The 12,859-nt window shown below is 38.9% G+C and overlaps 1 protein-coding gene across 2 annotated transcripts in view; it reads right to left on the bottom strand.

Annotated features, from left to right (window-relative positions):
- The window catches only part of nlgn2a (neuroligin 2a), a 161,892-nt gene that overhangs the window by 34,957 nt on the left and 114,076 nt on the right, over positions 1–12,859 (bottom strand). The gene's annotated exons all lie outside the window — the stretch shown is intronic.

The following is a 12,859-nucleotide window of genomic DNA, read 5'->3' as shown; positions in this document are numbered from 1 at the left end:
ATGAATCATTATCATTGTTATTATTATTTTTGCTATTGTTATTTTGATACACTTTCTCCATTTTTACACATGCATTTTTAATTCCAATCCCTTTCTTGCTCTGTTGACCATAAATTTAATATGATTGAATTATATGATTAATATTGATTTAAAAAATAAAAATAAATAAAAATTTATGATTAACCATGCAGCAGAATTAAACATGCTGCAAATGTGCACCTGTCAGCCTGCAAGAGTGTTTTAAACATTATTATTATTATTATTATTATTATTATTATTATTATTATTCATTCATTCATTCATTTTGGTCAGGACTGTGGTAGATCCGGGAAGACTGGACATGAATATACCCTGGATGGGACACCAGACCATCAAAGGGCACCATGCATACACAAACTTACACACAGACAGTGGATGAATAAGCACAAATTCCCACTGCTACATTACGAAATCTAACACAGAAGAGCGGAGGCTGTTATAAGAGCAAAGTGGGGACCAACTCTGTGTTAATAGCCATGGTTTTGGAATGGGAACATATGGACATATGAGTGTGATGATCAGGTGTCCACATACTTTTGGCCATATAGTGTACACACATACACACCATGCATCATGTGTGATCATGCCAAAAAGGCTTATTGAACAGAACTGACCTGAGAGATAGATAGATAGAGAGAGAGAGAGAGAGAGAGAGAGAGAGAGAGAGAGAGAGAGAGAGAGAGCCCACACAGACACATTTTTTTTATTTGGCCTGCCGTGCCCCATGACTGTTCTAACTGACTCTCTCCTCCTATCACTGTACACACAGCCTGCAGGAAAAACAGATACATACTTACAGGTGCCATCCATTCATAAGACTAATATGTAATTAACACTGCATGCTGCGTTTCTAGATTTGCATTCAGTTTTGCCGTTATGAGAGCTGTCATGTCAAGTGACAGAGTCCAATTAAAATCAGGACACGTATCATTGCCCTGTTGAAGGTCTGTGACAGAATCATCTGCTCATCTGATCAATCTTCATTCTGTATAGCTATACATAATACACACATCCTGTTCCTGTTATTATGGTGTAACAAGCACACACACACACACACACAAACACATATAGAATGATGCTGTGGATCTGAGGTTAGTTTGGGTCTGCTATAAGGCTGGTACTGAATTATAGATCATACAAAGTTATCCAGTTTTAAGAGGAATGTTTGAAAACAAAGTGCAGTGTACAGAAGCAAAGAGTACTCGAGGCTAAGAGTGAGAAATACCACTGTATGTGTGTGTGTGTGTGTGTGTGTGTGTAGATGACACACAATGAATGTGAGAGTGACAGTAAATGGGAAGGAGAGAGAGAATATCAAATATATACAGTGGTTAATTTACCATTATAAAATATGCAATGCTATAATAAAACATCAGCCACTATATTCTCATACTTTTACCACCATGCATTACATATTCATACATTTTGATTCACAATCCCATTTCGATTGGTGCCTTAGCCTTTGAATTAAATATTAAAGGCTTCAGAATGTGATTAATAAAAGTAGATCTCAAACGTGGACGAGCAAATATGAAGCTGAATGATAAGAGCCAAGAGCCTGAATACACACATATTGTATACACATATAAACACATGCTACACATACACTGAACTAATAAAAACAAATACAACGCGGTGAGAAGCATGTGTGTTTATTCAAAGACCAGAGCAAGATTCATTTTCTATATGTGACACTTTCTGAGATAAAGTCTAATAAAATCAGGAGGAAGAACAGCAGACAAGCCACCAGTGGTTTGACAGGAAATCTGTCCAATGGTGAGCTTCCCTAGAGTCCCTAACTTTAATTCAGATGTTCAATTCAATTCAGTTGAATTGAATTTCATATGTATAGAACTTCATACAATAGACATTTTCACAAAGCTGCTTTATAGAAACAGGCAACTGTGGCAAGGAAAAACTCCCTGAGACGACATGAGGAAGAAAGCTTGAGAAGAAAGGGAACCTGTCTTTATCTTGGTGACACCGGATAGTGAAATTATAAATCATTACATCCACAGAAGAGGAAAGGCAAACAAGTATGTTGAAAGGATGTTGAGTATGAGCAGAGTCCAGGGATGAGCACAGGATAGTCTTTATGATTAAAGCAGTATGACTACAGTATCCAGGTGAGATTGTCTACTGAAGCAAGGGTGAGTCTTGGTATAGTCCCAGACTTCCTACTACACCTAGCAAGTTCATATAAAATGAGTTAAATTCTAACTCGCAAAACTCTTGATCATGGCTAGAAATGAACTAGCTCACCGGCCGCTTGCTTTCCCAATTCACTACCGAATACACCTTACACTGGTTACGTTTACATGTCCATCAATATTCCGATATTAACTGGAATTTGGCAATATTCTAATTAGCATTAAGTCATGTAAATGCCGCAATCCGACTGCCCGATTCAGATTAAGACAATATTCTGATTCCCCAAATTCCAATTCCCACCCCTGGAATATGTCTGTTGTAATCGGAAATTTGTTGCATGTAAACACCTTATTCAGAAAATCCACTGAAAGGAGATATATATGCGTATGCTCAGTCCGCAAGGAATTGTGGTTGCTAACAGATGCTTAGCTGTAGGCTAGGTATTTAGGAATGGCAATATACACAGGAATATATTCCTATATATATATATATGGCAATGTATACAGGAATATTCTGATGCCTGTACACATATAAACATCGTATTCGTTATATGGCTGCAACCGAAATATAGACCTTAAACAGAATTTGATGTGCATGTAAATGTAGCCACTGATAAAAAATACAGCGACCCATGTGATTTATTCATTATTCATTTATTCAGTGTTGTTGGAACAAACACACAACCGATTCATTGATGTGTGTATGAGTGCATGCAAATTTCAACCCTGCTAAACTAATTTTAATTCATAAAACAGACTTCAGTCTTATGTTTTATCTTTTTTTCCCCATCATTTCTTTTAACATTAACCATCTTGACAAAACATTAGCTTGTTAGCTGAGTCAAGTCACTCTTGATATATCCACATTTTTTCTTCAAAGCATGTTTTTTCCCCCACTTTTTCCTCATCATTTTCCATATTTTACTTTTGAATTTCTCTTCACACAAACAATATGTCATAGGATTTGGCCCAGCTAAACTTTTGTAAGGTAAACAGATAAACAGCACTGACATCACAATTTACACATCTAGCTATGAAATAACCCAGAAGGAGAATGATCAAGCTGAGTGATGAAAATGTGTGTGCCCTGGGAAATAACTACATGCACTACTTATATACTCACTGTCCACTTTATTAGGAACACCTGTGCACCTGCACATTTAATCCTCTGATTTCTCTCAAAAAGACGTTTCCACCTGCAGGACTGTCATAAGCAGAATGCTAAACAACATCCTAAATTGTCTGCCAAAGTGTCTGGTAAACGAACAGCAGTGAATTTTAGCCATAATTGGTGGGTGGGTGGGTGTTAATTTCAAACCCTGTTCCTGACCCAGCTAAGCAAGGTCGGTAGACTGCTGGGTATCCACCTCAGGAACTAAATAAAACTCTTCTGCATTGGTAAGCTCTGCCTTAATTATCACTGGAAAAACATGAAACAGGCTTCATATTAGCAGCGACCACACTGAGAACACACAGTGACCTTTGATGCCTGCCTCTGCCCCATCACTGAAGCCAGTAAAGCCACGCTGAGGCTTCTCTACCATCAAGCCAATTAGTGCAAATGCTCGTTAAGCTTTTAAGTGAGACCCAGCGGAGTGTGCTGAATGCTTAAAGAGGCGTGGGGGTGTGATTGGTGGACAAATCATTATATGGACAGGAAACGTGATCAGATTGGACGCTTGGAAATTATGATGTCATCTTTAAGGCTTAGGCTGTTAAATTTCTTTTCTCTTTCTTTTTTTTTAAGTGGATAGGTATGTATTATAAGGCTATAGACAAGAATACCTCATAATCCAGAAAGGAATACTCTCTCTTACACACACACACACACACACACACACACACAGCTTTCTAAACACCCAGTGGGGATCATATATCACTTCATCCTTCAATTCTTCTTCCGGTCCATCACCAAATCACCAAATTTCCTCATTGGCTGCGAGCCAAGATCCTCACCATGGCTAATTAAGAGTTGAAAAGACTGATTGGTTAAGTACATTGTGTTAAGTTGCTAGTTAGACGCATTGTTACAGTAAGACAGTGAGACAGAATGTTTGTTTTTGTTCAATTGTTCTAAAACAAAGAGACCACATAGCAAATTAGCACTTGTGTCTTTGTGTTAGTTCAGCAGACTGAAACAGCTTTATTCAAGACTATAACTGCAACACAATATATTAGGAGAAACATCCTCCTCTAGGTTTAAGATGTGTTAAAAGGAAATGTGTTGCTTTCCCAGAATGCACCAGCTAATTAGTTAATGAATTAGCGACTGAATTAGCACGAACAGATTGCTGCACAGTGTCAAGTGTAGTGACACACACACATGCACTCTCACACACAGTGCTCAAATCCCTGAAATGCAACCTCCACTGACCCTTAAACATCTTGACCATTACCATATGCCATCTCCCACCAGTGTGTGTGTGTGTGTGTGTGTGTGTGTGTGCGTTGTTGGGGAATTTTAAACCACAGTAATTATATTTTTATGTAACATTTCTTGCCTAATTTGCCTAGTATGGAAATTATAATGGTCATAACACTCACAGTGGGACCAGTGTGGATGCTTGTGTATGGGCTTTGGAGGAGAGATGTAAGGATACTGCAGAACCTACAATTCACAACACGCCCAACACGTAAGTCTACATAGCATAACCCCACATTCACATGAGCACACAGCAATTTGCTTATAATTTTGTCTCTTGTGGGCAAGTAGCAACCCCCTAATTTTGCTCCTTGCTTTGAGAAACAGTAGTAGCTGTATATATCCTCTATAGCTGATTAGTTTAACATAAACAAGGCACTAATCAGTGTGACAACTGGTTTGGCAGACTAGCAACGCAAGCTAACTGTATATACACTCACCAGAGGCATGAGCACAATCTTATTTCCTTCAAAGCTTTCATTTTCTTTGAAATCTGTCTATACATATTCCTTGCCAAGCACTTTGAGCTGCATATTAAACTGTATTTGAAAGATTCTATAGTAATAAAAGGTTATTACTGTTGTTATTATTATGGAAGGTAGGATAGGAAAGTAGGATGTCTAGTAGAATGAAATTTGCACTTCACTCATATGCAAAAAGAGAAAAAAAACAGACATGCAGCAGGATAAATGGGGTCCATTTTTAAATGATTGTTGATTAAAATGCAAGTATATCTGTAATATGACTGTGTGATTAAACCACTTAGAAATGTTTTCCCTGTGAAAAGAGAGATACAAAGAGGAAGACACTGGAGTACTCGCATTGCAATGCTGATGCAGTATCATATGCCGTATCTATGCTCTCTACTTTAATTATTCAGGCTCCCACTTAACTGTTCAAGCCCACCTGACTTAATCACTCGCGATCAGGCAGCTTCCCCTCTGGCTACACACACTGTACACTGGCATAATCAAAGCTGGAAAGAGGGCTGAGAGAGATAGAGAATGAGAGAGAGAGTGAGGAGCCGGAGCAGATGTGGTCGTGTTCTCTTAGCAGCTGTTGCAGTGTGTTACGTGTAGAGGGGCAGCCTGTGTTCGACATGTCTGAGTGAATAGATAAGTGGCCTGCTCTCTCACTTCTCCATTTCCATCTCTTTCATTTCAAGTTTCCTTTTTCTGCCCCCAATCTTCCTCTCTGTTCCTTTTACTCACTCCTCCCCACAGATTTTTACGTTCTTGTACCAATCCTCTTCCTCTATCATCTTCTCTCCACACATTCCAGATATACCTTTTTTCATTCCAATCAGTTTCTCCTTTATAATATCTTCCCCCTTTTTAACCTTTATTAATTATTGGGTTACTTGAAGTAAGAGGTGAACATGTCAGTCACAGGACCTCTAGTCAATCATAGAGACAGGAAGAGAAGAGAAGATGAACAAATAATAGGAAAGAAGGACTTAACACTTAAGTGGATGAACAAAATGACGAGAAAAGAAAAAAACAGAAGCACAGACAAGCAACAAGGAGATGAGAAGAGAAGAGGCTTCATCTGCTGCTTTTTGGAGCTCAATCAGTGAGGCGATAGTAGGCTCGGAGCAGCTGGAGTACAGTCCGAGTCTCTCCTCAGGGGACAGATTTCACAGCAAGAGACAGACATAGAAAAAGAGAATCCCTCCATTCACATCCCATTACACTCAGTTTCACACATACCGTTTCAAAATCCCTGCAGTCACTCCACTCAGATGGAGGTCAAATATAGTCCTGGACTAGTGGGCAGGTTTGGCTGATTTGCCATTCATGAGTGCAAGGCAATAGCTTACTTGCCCCATCCCACACTTCGTGGCATGACAGGAAATATCAGTGCAGCAAAAGATTTTCCACCTTCAGCTACTGAGCCATGCAAATTCTGAGACAAGTTAAATATGATGGGATGAGAAGAGACCACAGCTGCCTCTTCTCCAACATCATCGTGTCCAATTCCTACTGGTTCAAGTGGGCGTCAAACACAAATGTCACACTTAACGTCTGAGCACACTTTAAAACTTGATACTCAACGTACCAGTCATTGGAGGAAAAGTTGCTCATGAATTCTCTGTCAGTTCTAATAAGTTATTGTTTCTATAGTAAGAGCTCATTCACAGGGCGGATGTTCTGTACAATCGAATCTAATAATAAACTGACTTTTAAAAAATGTGTTGCTATTTAACAATGAAAATTTTATAATCAGTGACATTGTGACGCTTGCTGTTAGGATACTTTTACTTATCATTTATGGAAGGAGCCTCAGCACTTTGTAACAGGCAATAAGTTTTCTGTCAGAGGAAGTGACTTCAGGTTTCTCTGCATTTTTGTCTTATAAACTTCAAGACAGAGAAACAAGACACCTGCTATAAAGAAAGTGATAACATGAACTCAGTTGTTTATGGATGTTCCACAACATTTAATGTATCTGTAAATGGCTAAAAAGCATGACATAATTTGTTAATAAAGTAAAAATGTAATCATTGGCAAATTGCTGTCTTATATGATGAATAAAACACTTCAGAACATGCTGTTATTGGAAAATAATCTGCTTTGTGTCAGGCTCCATCACACCACCTACAACAGCACACATCTTTGTGTTTTATTCCTTACCAATAACAGAGACAAAGTTTTAGAAGACTAGAAACAAGCATTTGGGATGTTACACATCCGTCAGAGCCAGACACTCCATTAATCTTTTCACCCAGTTCAGGATGCTTGGGAAAGAGGGAATAGGTAATGAACAAGGAGGTCAAGAACCTAAAAAAGACAGCAGGATAAAGAGAAAAGAGACAATGGATAAAAACACAAGGGAAAACAGACAGATGAGGTACAAGAAACAGAAAGGAGAAAATAAAAGATCAGTACTGATGTGTGTGTGTGTGTGTGTGTGTGTGTGTGTAATGTGTGGTATTCACTTTAAACTATCTCACCATACTTATTAATGTCATCCGTCTATCTCTCCCCCCACTTTTTCTTCTTCCTTTCCAGCCTCTCCCCCCCCTCCGCTGGCTTTTTCTATCAGAGTCAAGAGACCCTGGCTTATCAATTCTGCCATAGGTTGCTATGGAAACTGTCCGGATGGTCTGGATTTGGAGAAGCTCTTCGTTCACGTCTTAATATCTCTCACAATCTTGTTGAAGCAAACTACATGCCACACACACGCACACACACACACAACAACAACAAACACAAGCACACACTCAGCTAAAACCTGGGTATGTCCTTTCTTGAGCATGCTCTTGTCCTGAATGTCAGTTCACTTTGCGAAGTGTGTTTGAGTCTTCCTATATGGATGTGCGTATATGGTCACTGTGTTTTAAGTTCACATTGTATGACTATTTTGTATATTTTATATTTTATGTTTTAGTGACTACAGGGCTCAGTGCAGATTTAAAAGGCAGCTGTGAATTTTATTTTTAGCAACCAATGCCACATACTCCCTCTCTCTCACTTTTGGCTACGTAATTCTTTTTCATCTTTTTTCATTTACTCTCACACACACAAACACACACACACAAACACACATTTGTCTTACTGATCTTGTAAGGACCTTTCGTTTACATAATTATTAGGCTATTTAATGCTATGTTATACCTAAATCTAAATCTTTAGTTTTTTAAATCAAAGCTGGTGTTTTTGTATAAAAGCATTTTTCCTCAGGGGAACCAGCCAAATGTCCCCACAAGGTCAGAACTATTAAATATTCCTATCCTTGTGGGTAGGTCCCCATTTGGTCCCCATCAAGATATAAACCCAACCCCCCCCCCCCCCACAAACACACACACACACACACACACACGCACACACACACACAAGGATCAATAACTGAACAGCATGTGCAGGAATAAATTAGCTCCCCACAGACGAAACTACATCCTGCTCACTGTAATTCAAGGAGGGGTTTAACCAAAAACAAACAAAAAAGCCCCAGAAACCCATATGACTAACAGAGGAAAGCAGAGAGAAAAAGAACTGAGAAAGAGAGGAAAGTGCAGAAAAAAAGGATGAGTCAAATTTCTCCTTGCTTTATTAGCAGTGTAGATGCTGTGATATCCAGTGTGTTGGATGACCTGATGGTCAAGACAGCGTTTCAATCATCGGCCAGACAGACAGGAACGGGGCGAGGCCTGAGTCTTAATCACTGCCACGGCAACCGCCACCAAGGCAACAAGGGATGCTGAGCTGAGAGAGGAAAAAGGGTAGCATCAATGTGCTCCCCATAACCACATTCTCTTCAGGATTCACTTTGAGAGACATGAGTAATGTGTATGTGCTGTGGGAAATGCAGAACATTTGGACAAAAACATACACATGCCTTATTTAACAAGAGGCACCTCAGAGGCCAGTAGGGTCACAAACCATAATTGTGTGTGTCTATCTGTCTATCTATCTATCTATCTATCTATCTAACACACATCCACATATATTTTACATATACTATATATACACATACACAGTCCCCTCCAAAAGTACTGAAATGGTCTAATATTTACATCCTGATATTCACATGTATATGTGTTAAACAACTTAGAACATGGCAGCTTTGGTGGCAGACCACCCGATTTTTAGGTATTTTTAGTATTGGAATTGGATTCATCAGACCAGGCCACCTTCTTCCATTGCTCCATGGTCCAGTTCTGATGCTCATGTGCCCATTGTAGGCGCTTTCAGCAGTGGACAGGGGTCAGCATGGGCACTCTGACTGGTCTGCAGCTACGCAGCCCCATACACAGCAAGCTGCGATGCGCTGTGTGTTCTGACACCTTTCTATCAACCAGCATTAACTTTTTCAGCAATTTGTGCTACAGTAGCTCTTCTGTGGGATCGGACCAGACGGTAACCACTGCATACCGGGAAAACCCCACAAGACCTGCCGTTTTGGATATGCTCTGACCCAGTTGTTTAGCCATCACAATTTGGTCTTTGTCGAAGTCGCTCAGATCCTTACGCTTGCCAATTTTCCTGCTACCAACACATCGACTTTGAGAACTGACTGTTCACTTGCTGCCTAATATATCCCACCCCATGTCACTGTAACAAGATAATCAATGTTATTCACTTCACCCATAAGTGGTTTTAATGTTATAGCTGATCGGTGTATGTGTGTGTGTGTGTGTGTGTGTGTGTATCTGTGTCTGTGCGTGTGCATGCCTTTATAATATTTGAAAGTACCATGAGGAAAATTACCTTTTTTAAACAAAAATTTTGGGGAAAAATCCCCTTGTCTACTGAGGTTGGGTAAGACTGTGTGCATATGTATCTTGTGCCTTTTTTAGGTATTCAAATCAAAGCTGTATTAATGCTTGTAACTCAACTTAAGTACCCCAACAGAACCTTTTTTTTTTGTTCTTTTAGCTGCTTTTCTTTGAAAAAAAAAAAAATTGTAGACCACAAGGTTACAAAACCTACAGCCTTCTAGTTCTTGGTTGGAATCTGCAGATTGGAAGAGGCTGGGCTAAGGATGCGCATACACACACACACACACACACAAATATTTTCTATCTTTGAGAACCTTCCATTGACCTAATGATGACTGTTGCTAATTAATTATATGTTACACCTAAAACTAACCCTTACCTTAACCTAATAACAGAAGTAAATAATTTAGCTTATTATGTTTTTCAAATAAAACCAGCGAAAACACTTGTAAAATATATATGTAAATTCTTTTGACGACCAGGTGATTCTGTATCACACAACATTTGAGAAAGGCACATCTGTCTCTGAAGGCCAGCAGAATTGAGCTTAGGACAGTGATTTTCCACTGCATGCTGACCTGCACTTTATCATTCAGTTTGAGCTGGCACTCTGTTTCTGTCTTTCTGCCGGTCCATCTGTCTGTCCCTGTATGGCATTACACTGTGGCATTATTCCCAGACAGTCGTATCCATGCATAGACACACACACACACATATGAATGCACACTGTTCTTTTTCCTCCTCATAATCCCTGCTTTGTGCTGTATGTGAGGCCAAAAGCAACAATGTATGGCACTAATACGGCACTGGAGACAGAAGTTTGCAGGATGTGTGCAGTCAGTTCTTATAAATTTCTTATGAATTGTCAATATTGAACAGTAGTTGAGGCCCCACTTGCTGAACTTCGAATCTGCTAGAGGCACCTGTACTATGTATCTAAAAATTGAGCATCCATATAAGCAATGTGTGTAACCGTACATGGTGTGTATGTAAGTGAAGCTCACACTGTCGCAGTCCCACATGCTCTGAAGGAGACAGAGTTGCTTTGGAGCTTTAAACAACTTTCTTTCTATTTTTTTTTAGCAGACCTTTCCATTTTTGCTAATGAAGCACAAATCTTGGGGCGATAGCTCTGGGCAGCCCTGTAGTTAAAGTGAGAGATGGGAAAGCATATTTCTAACCGTGCTCACCCAATAAAGCTATCACAGCCACCGCTGACTTGCATGAATGTACATCGTGCCAATATTTCAGTCATATAAAGCTAAAGTGGAAAATATTATTTAGTGTTTATGGGCCCCAAAATGCTCTTCTAGGACCTGCCTTCTTTCAGTTGTTCCACTCACAGTGCTGAACAGCCAAAATCAGAACTCCTTATTCAATCACATGCTCAGTTTATGGTTCAACTGGGCTTCTAACCCTGCATTCATGCTAACTTGCTGATTTGGCTCAAGATAGGTGTGGAAAAAATGTTATTATTATCGCTGATGGACTTGGCTTACCCAGTTCCAATAAGAAATGGTTGCATACGAACATGCAAGCATTTTAATAAAACCCATAAAAGAATTACACAACAGTTATAAGTTTGTCTTACTTTCTGTGCACCAAATATTGTTGAATTGGAACTAACCTCAGACTGGAACTAAAGCTATGAGAATTGGAGGGGGATCATTGGACAATCCACTCCATAGGATTGAGGATTTTACTAGAGCCAGTCATTTGGATTTATCTCTTTACTAGATAATAACTTATTTACATACATCTGAGAAAATCTCAATACAAATTTTGCTTGTGTCCAGAGTTTATATAAAGGCCAAAAAAAAAAAAAATTTCTTTAGAGCAATGCCTTGTTTGTTTCCTTAATTAAATTGGTCAATAATTCTCTACTCATTTTTTGATTTTGCCATAATAAATTGCTATGGCACAATCAATAATTATTAGTAGTAATTAATAGTTATTAATTTCATATCCTTTTACATAACATTAACATTTATGGTGGGAAATGTGCTAACTTTTTGTGGCACCAACAAAAATGCTTAAAGAATCTATCAATCAAATGGTTCTTTAGGGCGGAGGGTAAGGTAACGTGTTGTTGAACTTCCTTTCCAAGGATTCTTGAAAATGAGGTGGTAGCTAGAGACTAAGCAAACAAAGTTGTTAGAAAATTAGATAACAATACACAAAACACACTGTGAGGAATTTTGGTTGAGTAATGACCTAAGAATTATCATATGCACAGTGGCACTTAATGTACTGTATGCTAAAGGGATATTCCAGCAAAGGATGACAGTACCGGAGCAATGTCTCAGAGAACCAAATGATAAACATATTTATCTTTTTACAGCACTCACAGCAACGGATTTGAAGATCCTGCAGATCAGTGGTAAGCATATTCTAGTTCCCCTAAAGTGCTTTTCCAAAAGGGACTTCAAAAGATTTGTTAGGAATTTCGATCAACTCCTTCAAGCTGTCTGATGCTAAAAAGTTATCTTATGACATTACATATTACAGAGAAGTGTAGTCAAAAGTATTAGGTAAAAAAAAAAGTCTCCATTAATGCACAGATCCATAAAATGGAGACTTAACTTTGGAGTAACAGTTCTTTGTTAGTTCCCACCTCTGATAGCAACACACTGATTTTTCTTGGCTTGGTGTTGGTGGGTAAGGCCGGTATAAGCACAGCCAATTGCTATTTTCCTCAATGGGAACTGATAATGCATCTTTGGCTGCTGCTCATGAAGCCTCTTTTATTGTCTCAGTTCCTCCTCACTATATTCAAGCTTATTCATACATGGCTCAAAGTCTCAGCTTATAAGCACATCACAAAAGGTTTTGTCATCAGTTTCTTCAAAAGGTATGAAATCAATCCTCTATTTATATTCCATAGACAACAACTAAGCTGTGTTTCCTCATGACATATTTGGGTTGAAATTCAGCAGTAAATATAGTGAAAGCATCACTGACAGCTATTTTGGGTGACACACAACACTCTTAGTAGTTTTTATAGTTGAATTACATTAAAGCAGGGCT

The sequence above is a fragment of the Pangasianodon hypophthalmus genome, chromosome 4, assembly GCF_027358585.1.
Source record: "Pangasianodon hypophthalmus isolate fPanHyp1 chromosome 4, fPanHyp1.pri, whole genome shotgun sequence".
Lineage (NCBI taxonomy): Eukaryota > Metazoa > Chordata > Actinopteri > Siluriformes > Pangasiidae > Pangasianodon > Pangasianodon hypophthalmus.
This window is presented reverse-complemented; position numbering and strand designations above follow the sequence as displayed.